At 36.9% G+C, this 17,734-nt stretch overlaps 1 long non-coding RNA gene across 1 annotated transcript; it reads right to left on the bottom strand.

The window, feature by feature from the left end:
* Positions 1 to 8,782: 8,782 nt before the first annotated feature.
* LOC138105266 (uncharacterized) lies at positions 8,783 to 15,393 on the bottom strand. Its single transcript, XR_011148436.1, has 3 exons — positions 15,203 to 15,393; positions 12,365 to 12,507; positions 8,783 to 8,938 (listed from the first exon to the last, which is right to left on the bottom strand). It is a non-coding gene; the product is annotated as an uncharacterized lncRNA (long non-coding RNA).
* Between the last annotated feature and the right edge of the window lie 2,341 nt (positions 15,394 to 17,734).

The raw sequence follows: 17,734 nt of genomic DNA, 5'->3' as shown, positions 1-17,734 counted from the left end.
TCTAATGCCTCAACTGTCTGCATATTTATTTTAGATTCCTAAGAAACTGAGACTCAGAAATATATTGCTCTCTTTATTTTCAAACTGCGGTGACAATGTAAAACAAACAAATAAACATCAGTCATTGCATGTGATGGAGAAAGCTTTCCTTCAGCTCCATACTTCAAGCAGCAACCCATGTACAGACAATCCTGTGTAATCCCCAGAACTGCTATTTAGAGTCATGGGAGGTATACTGTGCTTTGACAATACCTTTTACTCAAGAAAGAGAAGGAAGTATCTGTGCCTTTTTCCTGTATGTTTTTTGGCTCAGTATCTATGTATGTTCCAGTTTGGTCAAATTTAGAAATACATCCTCTGAGAGAAGGCACAACCACCCCTCCCCCACCAGGTTCAGGAAAAATAAATTTTCCTCGAAGGAAAGTAAAAGAGGTAAAAACTATTTATTTAACAAACACACGGGATAAAGATAATAATGCTAAATAATAAAATTTCGCTACGGAAAAAAAAACTGGGAAAGTGTCAGAGTCCTCCCTTTGGTCTCCTGGAGCTGGGGCTTGGCCCAGGGCCAGACCCTCTGTGCTTGGTGGAAAGTCCTCCCGATGTGTTCTGATATTGAAGCAGTCCAGCAGAAAAGGGAGAAATACGAAATTCCAGGGAAGGAAAAAAAGTCCAACTCTCAGTCTCTCTCCGTAGAAAAAGAAACTGAAAAATGGCCAAAAGCTGAATGGAAAGCAGCAAGCCAGGTGCTTCCTCCCTCCCCTGCCACAACTGAAAAAAAATCTCTATCTGTGTGTGACCTTGAACAAGCTGCAAACTGCTTTGAAGAAGTTTTGCTCAAGTTTTCCTCCCCCCTCTCAGGCTCAGTTTAAAGGCATAGAAAGGCACAAGATTAATTCCTGGGCATAGGGCAGCAATATAGGATACACATCATAAAGTCACCCCAAGACAATTTATTATCTAGTGCTGTGGCTTGTATGTGGTTATACACTTGTTAAAACTATTTATCTACACTCCTGTAGATGTTGTATTTATACTCTCCTGTTTCCTGTACAGTGCAGCCCCAGTAGCTGATTTAGGAAAATATGCTGCACATCTTTCCAAGTGATTAGAAGGGTTGATTGAGCTAACAGAAATATAAAAGTATAGTATCAAAAAAATTTTTCCATTAATATGTCATGGCACAATATATATATCTCTGTTGTATAAAAATCCTTTTACTTATATACTTATCCTAATATTACTCTACAAGTAGAACCTCTGGAAAGACATAACTTTAGAAAAAATTATATCTCGTAAGAATTTAGGTCAAGAAAAGACATATATACTGGGACATCAAAACTTAAACACATCTCTGCAGTTATATCTATCTGCCCTATTTTCCTATTTACCATACTTTAATTTTCAGAGACTGGAAATTTTGAAAAATCTATTTAATAAATTTTATGGTACATCTCATTTTCATTCCCAAGCAATTTAAAAAAAAAACATTTGTTATTCTTTCTTTCTGAAGCAGAAATAAAACTCACCTAAAAATTCAGTGGAAATATTTTAAATGTCTGCCTGGAATTATTGAGATATTTCAGTTTGGAAGCATAGGTTCAATTCATATTTTCAACATAAGTCAGCAATGTGCTCCTGCAGCAAAGAAGGCCAACTGTGGTTGGGCAAGAGTGTAGACATCAGGCCAAGGAAACTGTTTATTCCTCTCTACTTAAACTTCATCAACCACTGTGTCCATTCTTAGTCTCCACAGTACAAGAGGGGCATGGATAGATTGGAGAAAGTCTAGCAGAGGAACATTAAGATGGTTAGAGGGCTGGAACTTGTGGCATACAACCAGAAGAATAAAAGGCCTGTTCAGTCCAATCCTAAAAATAGGAGAGCCAGGGAATATATTAATGCTTTTAAATGATTGGAAGGCATAGAGAAAACAGAAGTCAGAAATGTACTGTAGAAGTAGGTGAGACAATGGGCACAGCTTGGAATATGGGAAACTGACTTGGTTAGGAAGCAAATCGTTCACTATGAGCATAGTAAAACACTGGACTAGTTGCTCAGAAAGCTGTGAAATATCCAATTTGGAGACACAAAATACTTCCCTGTACAGGGCCCTGAGCAATTTTCTCTACCTAGAGTTTCTCTGATCAGGAGGTTGAAGTAGATGACCTCTGGAAGTCCCTTCCAAAATACTTGATTCAATGGTCCTAGGGTTATATAGAATACACTGTACAAATTCTTGTAAGGCTATTGTTAATGTTTTAATAAAGCTGGTGGTTAAACAAGCAACTTATATCTGTAAAATAAAGCAGTCCAATATTATTGTTCAGGTTTCTCACCTTGTTTCAGCAGTATTTTAGATATCAAAATTCCTCCTCAAAACAACAGAGTAGGATGTGTTTTGATGCATCAACTCTGTGTTGCTTTAAAGGAAAGTTTTGTAATATTCACTGGGAATGAGCTTTTGTCACATGTCTATAACATTGGAGGATAGTTTTAGCTTCCTGGACATGCCTTGAACCTAGGCAGTGCAGAATCCCTCTGTTCCTGGAGGAATGCCAGCTCAACCAGCTAGATCTGCTGGCCAGCATTTGGGCAAGGTCAAAGCATCGTCTCCTTTGAAGCCTCCTGGGTACAGCAGCAGAGACAGAGCAGCTCCTCAGTATTTTCATAGTGCAGTCAGGGACTTGCCACAGGTTTAAGCACAGCTGACCACACCATCCTTTTTGAAGAGTGACTTGCTGTTGAGGAAGGTGAACCCTCTAGCTCATCAGGGGAGGTATGGCAAAGAGAGGAACTACTGTAGCAATAGAAAATTGTTGTTTGGGCTCTGTTCAAAAGCAGTTTTAAAAAAAAGTTATTCTAACTCATATGCTTGGATTTAGATTCTAGAAACCTGGGTTATACAGTCTAGATAAATTTGCTGCAGTTTTTGTAAAATTCTCTCCTGCTAAAGATACTCAAGACAGCTCTAAATTAGCTTTTCCACATATCTAACAGTAAATAATTTTCACTTCCCAAATTATCTTTCAGTAATAAAATATATTTCTTTAGCAATGTATTTCCCTCTGCATAAAGAAAGACACAGAGTGTGATGGAGCAAAGTCCATGAATTTGGCTGTACCACAGAAGGGTATAGTCCTGTGCTGGGACTGGTGTCAGAGGGCTCACATCTGCTTTAATTTAATATTTATTCCTGAAAAACTGTTCAAACCTACCTGAATAAATTTTATACAGCAGAAAATTTTAGAAGGCTGGGATGAGGAGTAGTGTTCTGTTGAGGCACACACAAGAAAACAGCCCTCCAGGTCTGACAGCTTAGCTTCATATATGGTGTAATTTGGAAAAAATTTCAAAAGAGTTGCATGGGCCTCCAAAACCAGGCTGGAACTGGGAACCAGTCCATGTTTTATGACTGTATGCCAGTGTTTGCAGTCAGCCTGGTGTTGGTTGGATTGGTTGTAATGATGTAGCCAAGAGTGTAAATCTGTTCCTAACATTTTTCATAGTGTGAACTCACTAGGGAAGATTTCAGGATGTTTTAGGGGAAAAAAATCATTGAAATATTTAATAGTCTTTGACATTTCAATACATCTGAGTGCGTAAACTGGCCCTCTTACATTAGGGTATGATAATTCTTTCATACTGTTTACAAATTCTCTCTCAAGCAATGTGCCTTTAAGATGACATACATTGTTTTGTTTGCATTCAGTTTTTCTGAGAAATTCTCTGAATTTTTACACTTGCCAGAAAATCAGCAATGTTATTTTGTTGTTGTTTGTGTTTAAGTCATAACACATTTGATGTTTTCAGAAGTATTTTAAAACTGGTTTGGTACCCAAGCTGCCGTGCAGATAAATCAGTAGTTGCAGAGCATGGGTCATAGCACTTTTCTTGAACCGTAAAAATGGGATTTTAACCAAGAGTGCTAAACATCACAAGCCATTTATTCTGTGGTCACAGCACAGTTGAAAGAAACGTGACTATGTTACCTAATAGCTAAATTCCAAAGAGCAAGTTTTATTCTAGAATGTTGACAATAGAATCATGGCTTGATTATGCTGGTATTAAAGGCCATTAAAGCACTTTTGAGGGAGGAAAAGGGTAATATCATAATATGTCTTGAATTTCAACATGAAAAAGAATTGTTAGATCCAGGTTTGTTAAGAGTATTTTCATTTAAAGGTATTGCAAACTTGATTTTTGCTTTGTCCTGTTTAAACAGGGGTCTGTATTCAGAATTTCGACTACCCTGGGCAGAAAGGTCACATGTTCATTTTATTACTAAAAGAATGTTGCAATGATGTCTAAATTAAATGCTTACCTCTAGAGGACTAAGTAGTTTAAGGACTGTGATTACTTGGCTCTGACTGTCCAGGACCCCTGTCTGACTGCCTTTCTTACATTGTAGGCTGCTGATCATGAATAGCTGGATGCCCTGAATATCCTATATAATCTCATAGTGCTGTCCCAAGACCAAAATCAGATGTATAGATTATCTCTGGGATGCTTTCCAAAGTGGTCCAACCTTCATGTGTTTCATCAGTTTTGGAAACAGCCTGTGACTGGTCTCTGCATTGGGCAATGAAACTGAAGGAAGGTGACTTAGGATCAAGCTGACTCTTCCCTCTGGCTTGACCTTACAGAGAACAGGACAGATGTTGTCCATGTAGTGTGGTGGTGAGAGCATGATAGCACTAAAACCCAACATCTGCTAAGGCTTACACTGAGACTCCCTGCCACTGGCACCTTGTTTAATCAGCACAGCAACTCTTTCATCTGTCTCATCCATCTGTCTGCTCTTCAGAGCATTAATAAAGCCTGTGGGAAGAGCCTGGCCATGACCACAGGTCCAGGCCTAGGATTAACACAGCAGTTCTGCTTCTCCCAGGGGCTGTGTGGAAATACACTCTATTACAAAGTTTTCTGACTTCTGTCTGTATGTCAAATTGAGCAAGCATATTAACTACCCTAAGTTCATACAACTGGACTATGATTTAGCCACTATGATCCTAATAATTTGGTTGGACTTGAAGATCAGAGAATCGCAGAAGGATAAGGTTGAAAGGGACCACAGTGGATCATCTAAACCAACCTCCCTGCTCAAGCAAGGTTATCCTAGAGCGCATGGCACAGGATTGCATCGGGACAATTCTTGAATCTCTCCAGTGAAGGAGACTCCACAACCTTTCTGGGCAACCTGTTCCAGTGCTCGGTCACCTGCCCAGTAAACAAGTCCTTCCTCATATTCAGGTAGATCTTCCTGTACATCATTTTCTGCCCACTTCCTCTTGTCCTATTGCTCAGCACCACTGAGAAGAGCCTGGCTCCATCCTCTTGACACCCTCCCTTCAGATACTGATAGACATTGATGAGGTCCCCCTCAGTCATCTCTTCTTCAGGATAAAGAGGCCCAGATACCTCAGCCTTTCCTTGTAAGAGAGATGCTTCAGTCCCCTCATCATCTTTGTAGCCCTCTGCGAGACCCACTTCAGGAGCTCCATCTCTCTCTTGTACCAAGGACCCCAGAACTGGACACTGCACTCCAGATGTGGCCTAACCAGAGATGACCAAAGGAGCAGGATCACCTCCATCAACTTGCTGGCAATGTTCTTCCTAATTCACCCCAGGATACCATCAGCCTTCTCGGCCACAAGGACACACTGCTGGCTCATGGACAGCTTGTTGCCCACCAGGACCCCCAGGCCCTTCTCCACAGAGCTGTTTTCCATCAGGTCAACTCCCAGCCTGTACTGGTGCCTGGGGTTATTCTTTCCCAGGGACAGGACCCTGAATTTTCCTTTTTTTGATTTCAGATAGTCCTTTTCTTCCCATCTATCCACACTGTTGAGGTTCTTCTGAAAAGCCTCACAGCATTCTGGGGTCTCAGTCACCCTTGCCAGTTTTGTACCATCAGCAAACTTGCTGAGGAGGCACTGCACCCCCCCATCCAATTCAGATCCCCTGAATTAGTATTTTTAATAATCAGTACACCAACTGAGCCTAAAAACCTGCATTTGGAACACTCCAGTCCACGTAATATCAAGAAACAGTTACAGAGATGACCTTCTTGAGGGTTTTCAGAAATACCATCCAAGCTGAGACAAGCTGTCCCTAGATGGTGTGTTACCTCTACTCCCTCTGCTGTGGTTACCTACCTCAACCCCCCTCAAACACCGCCCCCCCGTCAATATAACTTGATTCATTAATTATCTGCAAAGAATCCAGACTGTGATTATCTGTAAGGAATCCAGGTGACTGTGAATTTCCTGTGCAAGCAAAGTAAATGCCAAGAAATATTTTTTTCAGAATTATTTAGAAGACTAAAAAAAAAAAAAAAAACCCAAAAAAGAGATGATGAAAAAAACCAATAAAGCAAATACACATACTCTGAAAACAAAAAAAATAATTATGGTAAGATGTGTTTTATCCTGTAATGAGAATTAAAACTGTATTGCAATAACACATGGGGACAACATAAAATTATAAACAAATGAAACAAACAACCCCCCCAAAAAAGAAAATAAAATTGGTGGGCAGCTGAATCACTGTTGCACTTGTCACACTGAACTTCAGTACTGAAAGTATTTCATACTTCAGTATGAAAAAAAGGAAACCACATAATCCAGATATTAATATAAAAGGATTGAATGGAAGAAATTCTGCACTGGTCATCCTTCATAGAAAAATTTCACCCAGTTTGTGTGTCTGAAGTGGCTGTGTTCACACACATGATTACACTATAGACCTGTGATGAAGTTAGAGAAGAGCCATTAAATGAACATGGTGTGGATGCACAACATCTGCATAAGAGGGGCTGAGGTGTGGGGTTGCAAAACTGAGGGTGCAAGAGAGATGGAAACAATAGGGAGCAGCTGAAGAGAAAGGGCAATTTTCATTTCTCAGGGATGAAGATCAGGGTCAAGCCAATTCACACACTGCAGCTGTCTTTGTACTCCATATCACCCTGCTTCACCCTCTTCTGTTCTCTGACTTACTACCACTTTTTCAATTCTTTTTTAAGACCACTTTTTCACATCCTTTATTAACCTGGAACTCCAGAAAAATTTTTCTATACAGTTTTTTAAATGGTACATTATAGTTGGAGGTTTCATGGGGGGCTGGGGATGTCAGAAAAAATTTAAAAAACTATTCTGAAAATAAGCATGTCAGTCTGTGTAAATATATCTGTGTAAGTGATAGGCAGAGGGATAAATTCTGGGTCATGGCATCAGGTGAGGAAAAGAAGACTTCACTTCAGAAGAATAACTCTCTTTTAGAGAACAGCCTGAGAAAATTCAGTTTTCTAAGCCCCCCATGAATCTACCTGGTCTGCTAAATGGCAGAAAGGTAGGGGTCTGTGGGAGATCCAAATGAGTAACTGAACTGTGCAAAAAATCAAATCTAGAGAAAAAGACATTGAGAAGTGTTAACTATGGCTTTTGGTGTACAACTGCCCTCCCCCCATACAGCAGTGATGACACATTAATTATAAAGTTTCATCAATGGTCTTGGTTGAGATAAACATTATTAGGCCAGATCATCCAGTTCAACAAAACCTTATTTTTATCCTAAATCTTCACTTCAGCATATTTTAGGCAATTATGAATTACAGAAGAGATTCAACATGTTTCAATCTTTTTTTGTCTCTCTGATCTGTGTCAGTAAAGAACTTACCTTTTCTTTAATCTGCTCCTTTATCCCTTATATCCTCAAGTTAGGACAGGAGAAAATTGCCCCAAGCTGGGTGAGGGGAGGTTTAGACTGGTTGTTAGGAAAAAATTCTAGGCCAAATGGGTTATCAAGCCGTGGAACAGGCTAGCCAGGGAAGTGATTGAGTCACCAGCCATGGAGGAATTTAGAAGACACGTATATGTGATGCCTAGGGAAATGGTTTAGTGGTAGACTTGGCACCACCAGGTTAATGGTTGGAGTCTTATAGTTCTTTTCCCACCTAAATGTTTCTGTGATTCTAAGTTCTTCTCTGTGCCACAAAGTCTTTGATCTGGATTTGTATCATTGCAAATTCATTGCCAAAGCCTGGACCTCTCCATCTTTTAAAAAGAAGTGGAATAAGGTCCAGAATATGGTTACATGCACATGTGCTCACTCACATCCACATGCATATGCCTACACATCCAAAACTTGAAGCAGCCGCTCTCAGTTGCTGAACATTAAGCTAAATTGACTGGGTGATTAACCATTTTTTTCTCCATGACACCTGGAAAATAATTAGTCACCTATGGTACCATAGAAGAAGCATAAACACCAGATGTTTACACCATTGAATACCTTAGTATTGTTATGGAATATTTAATAAAATAAGTAAGAGTGCAATTTCCCTTAAAACGTTCAGTTAATTGCATTTACCATTGTTTTAGAAAAACAGGTTTTTGTTTTCATAACTGTAGGATTGCTTGCAATTAATATGCACAGATGCACTGGCTGATCTGCATCATTAAGTCTTGAAAAGACTATTAAAATTTTATATCTTCCTATCTATTCTTATTATCTTTCTCAGTAAGAAAAATTTACTATTAATGGATGAAGTATTTCAGCAAGATTATGGAAGCAACTTTGAAACTGTAGAATGAAATTGAAATATATAAACAACAATAGTTAACAGAATATCAGAAAATAATTGCAGTGAGGCTGCCATATAACATATGAAGTCAAATTCTACAAGTGAAGTGAAAACTGTGGGGTGCATACCCTGTGCTTATAAACACATTTAGTATAATGTCCAGCTCACCAGTAAATATATAAATTGACTCACCATAATGGAGTGCTTTTTTCACAGTACCAATAAAATGAATTTAACAATTCAGTCCTGAATCCAAACCTATATTCAGGTTTTTTCTTGAATTCCTTGGAAGGTGTCAGTGAAAAGAATCACATTCACTGTTCTGTGAGCACAGTTTCTCCACATCCTCAGTTACTGCATGGGGTAGGAGGAAAAAAAAAAGCAACATATTCCAAGGTCAGTCCTAAAATTGGTATATTCTACTGGAAATGTTTAACCCAAACTTATTTTAAAATGAGAATCGTGTTTTTTCAACAATAAATTAAGAAAATACGGTTCAAAAAGAAAATTTATTTTGTGAACACCTTCAAATTGTTTAGGAGATCCTCATATTTTAATAGCTTTTTAGCATAATGTTAATATTTTTCCTGGAAATTTAGGGAATATGCTTCTGTAGCTTTTCTACTAGGATTATACCCCTCCAGGAAAATTCACCTGCTAATATCAGATCCTAAAAAATGCTATGACATCTTAAGCCTCAGATTACTGGGGATGCAGTAAATATGCTTCTACAGGATTTTAATTTAAAAATTAACTCCCAGTACTTCAATCTTTTGGAAGACTGTGGCTTTACTTCACATTTTCTACTGTACTGGTGGATAAATATACTCAGGGAGTACATTTTTGATCACCTTGCTGAATAATTTCATTTTGTAAAGACTGCATTTCACTGTTTCACAGAAAATGCTGGTTTAGAACAACGTATCTGTACATGATTCCCAAAATGCAGAATCTCAGTGTTAAGACACTGGTTTGCATTATTGCTGCAATAACATAGAAATAACTATATTGTAGAAATAACTACATTATAGAAATGACTATATTATAGAAATGGAATAACAGTCTACTGCTTGCTTTTGCTTTATGGACAGCAATTCAATCCCAGGATAGGTTCATTTTGTGACTGTTCAGCACAGTAGGTTAGATGAAGCATTAGCAGTTTAAAATAGACATGTACACTTTCCATTTCAGTGCAGTCCAAGGACTTTTCCTGTCTTGTCAGTTGGCATCATTATGCAATCAACACAATGGTCTCAACATTAACTTCCTTGTAAATTTTGTTTTGGCTATGTTGAGTGGCCAAACTTTGATCCTGTGCCCAATAAAATCAAAGTTTCCTTTGATTTCAATGCCATGGGCAGAGATTGTAATGAAACAGCAGGATCTGTGGAGTAAATTACAATAAGAAGTGGGGACATTTGTGAGACTACAAATATCTACTGTGCTGTACTCTGAATGTTTTGAAGGTACACTACTCACAAAATATAATGACCTTACACAGACAAACAAAACACTGTTTTGTTTGAATAGTAGAAAAATTCTTTTCCGAAGTATTTGCTCTAAATATATTGCTCACTCATTCAGTAGTTTGTATTCACTGCTACTGTCTGTATTCAATCTACAAACAGAAGCAGTCATTTCACCTTTCATAAACATTGCCTTCCCACTGCAAACAAGAACAGAACAATTCATACTAATTATCTTCTATTCTGAATGTCTTGGGGAATAATCACTTAGAAATTTTCACAGTTTTTTTTAAGAACTAAAAACCTAAAACTCCTGTTTTGTAGATTGTGAATATTCACAATTTGCACAGTCATAGTTACATTGCATTACTATTTTTCTCTCCACTGATTAAAGAAACTAACACAGCATGAATTCTACACTGTGCAATCAGAGACACCATTAAATTTTTTTTTTTAAAATCTTATAATAATTATTTAGGCTTTTAAGTTTCAGATCTGTTTTCCAGGGAGTATTCATGCAAGCAAAGCATGACTGTGGTAAGGGTTAAAGACAAAATAGAAAGAACATGAATACAGACAAGTCAGGAAAAAAGAAGAAAGAGGAAACAACACTTGCCTCACAAAAAAATTTTAAAAGGTGATCATTTTAGAAATTCTTCTGTTTAGTCAGAATAGCACTCATTTTTCACTACAGGGTAACCCTTTTCCTTCTCTTAAACTTCCAGCTCAACTGGTGCCCTATCCTTGCTGTGCTGCTTTCGCTCCCTGCAAGAGAAAAAACCAGCTGGAGTTCCCCTTCTCTTCGCCAGTCCCCAGTTACTGTTTGCCACTGCTTGAAAAAGAGACGAGAAGTGGAAATGCAATCTTTTCACTACACTAACATCCCAGAATTCAGGAATCAACCAAAGGGAATCACTTCACTTTTTGAAAAGCACCTGTAGATCTGTCCCTGCAAACAGGACCCTAGAGGATGGTTACAGCTGCTGGCACAGTACCACCCTCATTCTCTGCAAACTGAACTTCACCTTCAGTTTGGTACATGGGCTCCCTTAGGTTTCAAAAAAACATGATTCATTTCTTCAGGCTGCTTAGTTTTCTGAAGATTGGGCCCTGAGTAAATGTAAGGTAATTGTAATTATAATAAAATGAAAGCAATAAATGTTGCTGTAATACAGTGTTAAGTGACAGATAATTGCCAAGTACTATAGATACACTTTTGCCTTTAATTAGAGAGAAGCAACCATCTCATTTATTTTAGTTAAATCGGAGATGTAATTTTTGAAGTTAGCATCAAAGACCTCAGGATTTAACCTTACCAAGTACACTACTAATAATAATTTTAAGTGTACTTACATTAAGCAATAATAGTGGCTTTTCATTTTGTTACAGGGTAATAATTTGGTCTTCAAGTAGATAAACCAGTAGAAGTAAAGCCAAAGCAGTGAACTGCAGAGTAACACAATATTATTATTAACCCTCTGCTACAGCAACCATCATTGAAACTGATGCTATTGAACAAAAAAAACCCTGTACCTGAAGAGTTTTAAAGCAAATATTTTTGAGGCTTAAGAGATTGGGTGTTGAGGTCTTGTGGAGGATTTCAATAAGCAGTGCTAAATCATCCTGATCTGTTGAAACAAGGCACTGCTACTGCAATTAGTAGGTACTAAAATGAATGGAATAATTTTCTGAAGTCAGAGCAAGTTTTTAAGCAAAGAAACTAAGAACTGCTTACTTCATTTTTTCTGGGGTACAAAAAGGAGAATAAACACTTTTCCCATTTCTTAAATGGTGTTTTGAAAATAATGGCATTGTTTCTTTCCTTACTCATTAGAAAAGGCAGTGGAATATAAAAATCTTTGTAATATTAACTTGCATTTGCTAACTTTTTGCTATAGTGTAACATTGCTTCTTCTGGTAAATCTGATTTGAAATCACTGAAGCAATGGAGGTTCCATTAGGTAAGTCATGTCACAATGTATTAGACCTCACTCCTCTCCATTAGTAATGATGAGTTTTCATTTGTTTCATATGGTATTCCTCTTTCTGGAAATACATTTATTACCATTCTGTTGTCACACTGAAAATATTTATTCTAATTGTATCAGTCTTATTCTTGCACCTATCTTTTCATTAAAACTGAAGTAAAACTTTACAATTAATTGTGATTATTGCCAAGGTCACTGCAGGTAATTAAGAACTTCAAATATACATTTAACAATCTTCTTGCTGAAGAGCTTCATAGAACAGTACTTGGATGTGTGTTCTTTTGAGGTATTCTGATCACAAACTTACACAGATATCTACACCTTACCATTTCAGAAAGCCAAAACTTTTCCAGAAGACAACAGTCACTTGAAAAGGATCACCACTAGCAACACTCATTACTGTTTTGTGAATCAGATGCAAAAAGCCAAATGGCTGAAATAATGAGATCCAGCACTGTCATCCAAATTTCTGGAAAAGAATGGAAAAATTTACCATGTAATGCTTTTATTTTGATTGCCTTTTCCTTCAAAGTAAATGCTTCAATCTGGAAATCATCCTTCATTCCATCCTGAAAAAAGACGATTATTTTATAGAGTTCCATTTTTTTTCTAAGAACTAAAGGTGCAGGAAGAAAAAGAAACAACTTCCCAGTATTAGAACCCTAGGAAATAATGAAGCAGTCTGGGCTAGACAAAAAGATTTCTATGGAAGTTTCTTTAGAAATCTTTAGATTTCTCAGAAGTGCGACCTTATCTCAGAATAAGCACATCTAGTTTCCAGAAACACTGGACCAACAAAAAGTGTTGCAAGACAGAGGTCAACCAAGCCTGACTTTTCTCCCCTGAGACAGAACGGAGATGGCACATACCTCTGTTATCACAGAATCATAAAATCATTTAGGTTGGAAAAGACCTCTAAGTTCATTGAGTCCAGCCAAAATAAAACCAACCTGCACAAAGACACGGACTGCTCAGCTGAGCTGGCCACACTGTTATGCAGAGCCAGCTTGGTTACCCCAAGGATTGTTGCAAGGTGCTTCTCTGTAGTTGCTTATCAATAGTCTCTCATTCCTTCATACTCTTTGTAAAAATCACTTTACCTACTTTTAAATGCAGAAGGAGTCTTCCCATACTATATACTTCTGAAACAGTACATAAGGAGCTACATTACTCGTGGGGACTGATGCCATCTATCCTAGTGTGCAGGATTTTGAAATTCAAGCATCAGAAAGCAGCAAAATACAGTTTTCATGCTATTTATATTCCTTTTAAAAGAAGATACAATATGTATTCAATTCCACTCCAGTACTTTGAAGGCAGTGAGACTACGAAGTCTGCACTGGTGAACTGGTAAATTAGAAAATCAGAACACAACTCTTTTTTACTTGTACTCTTACTGCATTAAATGAACATGAGGATTGAAAAGTGAAAATAGAAAGAATGGCTGAAATAATGAGATCCAGCACTGCCATACAAATTCTCAGGTGTTGAAGGACATTTTTTTAAAACTACAAGCCTCATTAATTTTCTTTTTTCTTTTGTAGTAAAATACAACTCACAAATATGTGGAGGAAAAGGGCAGCTTTTTTACCAAAATCACTTAAGTGATTTAGGAGCTGAAATTGCATTTAAAACCAGTAGCACTGTGACTTAAATATTTGCATAACTGAGACAACTTTGAAACTCTGTAAAATTCCCATTTGGAAGCGACAAGAGGATAAATTGCTAAGACAGAAAAGAAATGTGAAGTTTGAAGGTAATCTATGCTATGTATATTTACATATATTTCAAATACTATATTTAGTTATTTCCAGTCCAATATAGGGATTTCTATGTTGTCCTCTCTCTTTGGACTTACATTACAAATACAGTGGAAAATTGAATATGATAAAAATTGAATAATGAGATATTATATTATGAATAAAATAATATTATAATAATTGAATAATCTAAGTACTGAATAAAATGGGCTATCACAGTACTGATGCTCTTTCTGTGGGCAGTGTGAGAGAGATAGATTGTTGCTACTGTGCCTCTCATATGCTGATGAGGAAGAAATCAGACATAATCTTCCAGGAACACAATGAAGTAAAAATTTCTTCTGGCAAAAATAAATTAACTATCCCTTGTTCAGCTGACATTAACAGAGCATATCTAAGAGTGTGAGTTGATAATAACTGTCTTCTGTCCAAATGCATACACAATCAGGTTAAATTCATAAGTTCCATATAGTATAGCTGTATCTGTAATATGAAGGTTTTTTTAAAATTTGATCTCCCTCGGGTTCTCTTTACCTCATATATTTTTTGTCTTGCCTCATAACAGCATGCCTATTACCTTTTTCTGAACACCTCTTACCACTACATCTGAGATTTCATTTTTGTTTGTTTGTTTTGAACACCAAGACTGGCCCAAAATTACTTTTCTGACCAGAAAACTGTTTTTTCAGTTCAGATGGAATTTGTACAATAATTTTATCAAGGGAAATATTTTAAAGCTACATTTAAAAAAGAAACATAGAAAAATGTGGTGGCAACTGCTTGTATTCAGTGCCTCAGCAATGGACTGTTTACTGAGACTTGTACAAAATTCCACCCTCACTGTGAGCATATACACATACATTCAGCTTTATAGAGACTAGAAGGATGACAATGAAAAAGATATTAAGTAGTCCAGTTCTAGAAATGGGATAGTTTGTTGAAGAGAAATTCACATGGAAAAAATGTTCAAAGCCTCTGCTTGATACAGGACCTAAATTTGAACTTATACCCTTTACTTCTTGCATGAATGTGTTAATCTCTAGCTATTTAGATATTCTGACGCAGATCTTTCACAGTCTTTGCTTGTACATTTCCTCCTTGTATAAAAATACTTAAATAGTCATTATGCCAGACTGTAAAAATTATTCCAGCCTGGCAGCTAGGCCATTTGCCTTGTTGATGGATTCCAGCTAATGCACTAGCAAATATCTAACAATTTATCTGAAGTGTGACAGGCTCTGTAGGAGGGACTGAAAGCACTTTCCGAGGATGTCCCCACAGCTTAGAAAACTAGTGCTCTCTTTTGTGTCAGATGGAATATTTCAGAAGCAAAAAAACCATTTTGACTCAATTTTGCAGTGCAGAAAATAAAAAAAAATTTTTAAATTTTTGATATATACTTACAGCTACTTTCTGCATGCAGTTCAGACAAAGGAAGGAGGGACTTGTACAGCCATGCCCAGCACCCTGGTATCCCAGCTTCCATCCAGAAGGAATTATGGTGCAAATAAAAATAGGTGGGGAAAGGGCAAAGAGAATCATTTGCTAGAAAAGATGTCTTCACAGCAGAGAGTTGATTTCAAACAGAAAATTTGGAAAGTCTATATGCATGTTGTGAAAGAGAAAAAAAACAAAAGGCTAATTAAGTGTCTTGGTTGAAGCAAGATCTTAGAAACACATAACATTTTCCTGAATTAATAAATGTTTTAAGAATTTGAAAAGCCTAAATTTATAAATGCTTTGCACATTATCTGCAGCAACAGCAACTTTATGCATGCATGAACTTAATGAACCAACCCACAAAAACAAAGAAGATTATTAATAAGACATTTGCTCAAGGCAGGCTAAATGAGTTGCTTCTGAGAACATCAGAGAGAGCTCTCTAATGATAGGCAGAGAGGCACAGCTGCTGATTTGCTTTTGTACAAAGATAGTGGTCAGTGAATTTATTGCTGGGTGACAAAAGAAAGACATTTTGTAGGACTTTGGATATAAATATTCAAATACATTATTCATCTCCTCTTTTTACTTTCTTTTTATGCCTTTACCCTGCCTCTTTCCTTTCATTGTTCTTATTATTTTTCTAGGGTTTTGTTGCCTAAAATTAATTTTATTCACTCTTTCTGAAATGTTTGAACTTTTTTCTTAACAACGACTGGTCCGGTGTAATCAGAAATGAGCTTGATATCCTTCTGAAACTTGGTTATCATTTTGAGTCACTTCTTTCCATTGTTGTGCTTTCTTTTTAATGTGCTTATGGGGTCATTAGTCCTCCAGGTGAAGGGAAGTTACTTTCTTGAGATAAGCCGGAAAAGACCAAAATTTAACCTTCGGGTCAAGGTATTTCACAACAACCTTCATCTTCTAAGAGGCACCATTTCTTTGCAAGGGCTGGGTGATGTGAACTTCTTGCTTTTGAAGCCTACCATCAGTCTTTCATGAGTGGTCTCCACAAGTCCTATGTCACTAATTAGATGTAAATGAATTGTTTGTCCTCTCCCTCTCAAAAGCTTAATCATACAAAGCAGTAATCTTTCAGTTCTCTACAACCAATCTTACAGTGCAGCCTAAGTAGATTAAAAGTTACATATTCCCCACACCAATATTTTGGAACAGAATTATTCTTCATTATAGGTCAAAATTACTCATGTAAAGTGTAAAATTTTACTAGTCTTTACTAGTTTATGTCAACCTAGAACCAGAAATACTGAAGCTTACATTTTCACTAATCAAAACCACTGAAAAAACTCCCGAGGGAAGGTTTTCTTTAGTTTTCTAGCTCAGTACTGAATTATAAAGGTCTGGTGAGCTTAAAACAGAAAACAAATCCAAAGTACAATCACCACCACCTCATCCCCCCAAAAAAATTATCAAAGCCCTTACACACTTTGTCTGAAGTGGATGTTTAGGAGATGCTATGTATGAAGGCTCTTTATATGGTGTTTGTGATAATGATATTTACTCTATTTTCAGTATCTAAAAAGATATATATGTCAAGGATAGACTCTTCTACAAACACATACTTCCTAGAAGACAAATCTAAAGTGGAAAGAAAACTAAAGAAATCCAAACCAAGATATTAACATGCATACTTTATGCATACATGTATAGAAAAGATTATGTTGAGAAGAAAAGTCATAATGGAATTCACACAAACGATATCCACAGAATCAGTAGCTGATTGGAAACACCAAATTTACTGTGGAATATGCATTCAGAATCTTGTGTCACGATAAGTAAACAGGAGACTCATCATAAGAGTTTATTTTCATAAAGTGCAAATCTAAGACTATTTTACTTCATAATAAGCCTGATCTTCTGATCATGAGTAAAATACAGAGCAAATATTGCCATGAAATCAAAATCCGTAACTGTTTTAAGACCAGAGAATAAAATACTTCTACTTTCAGCTGATAGAACTAGTTGAGCTTAAAAGAAATCATAATAGCTGTATTTGTGGACTGCTACTGTAGAAATTTTCTCTAAGAATGTTCGGTCTTTAAACGGAGCTCACTGATGAAGCTCTGCAGTCTCTCTCCGGTTGGGTTAAACAGGTGATTTCATGGCTGTTATTTATGTGAGTTTCTTTATGGCAATAGGCTTTCCTTTTTTTTTCACAATTTTTTATGTCTCTATTTTGTTTTTCAGTATACTGATCCGGTCTAGTCAGAACAAGGTCTGGTTCTCTACTTTACTGCTTCCTCAACCCAACAGCACTCTCTCTGTGATACAATCCCACCTGTGATTTACATCACCAGAGCTAAAACTTAACAGTCCATGAAATTTATTGCATATTGTTTGATTCATTTGTGTTGAGCCATACAGAACACAAGCTAAATTGTAAATTTATCTCATATTGTTTTCAGACTGAATGACTGGTCATAGTTCACATGCAAATCTGGAGCTGCAGCGAGAATTTTAACTGCTTCATAAAGT

This window comes from Aphelocoma coerulescens, chromosome 2, assembly GCF_041296385.1.
Source record: "Aphelocoma coerulescens isolate FSJ_1873_10779 chromosome 2, UR_Acoe_1.0, whole genome shotgun sequence".
NCBI lineage: Eukaryota > Metazoa > Chordata > Aves > Passeriformes > Corvidae > Aphelocoma > Aphelocoma coerulescens.
The sequence above is the reverse complement of the archived record's forward strand: the minus strand, read 5'-3'. Positions and strand labels throughout refer to the sequence as shown.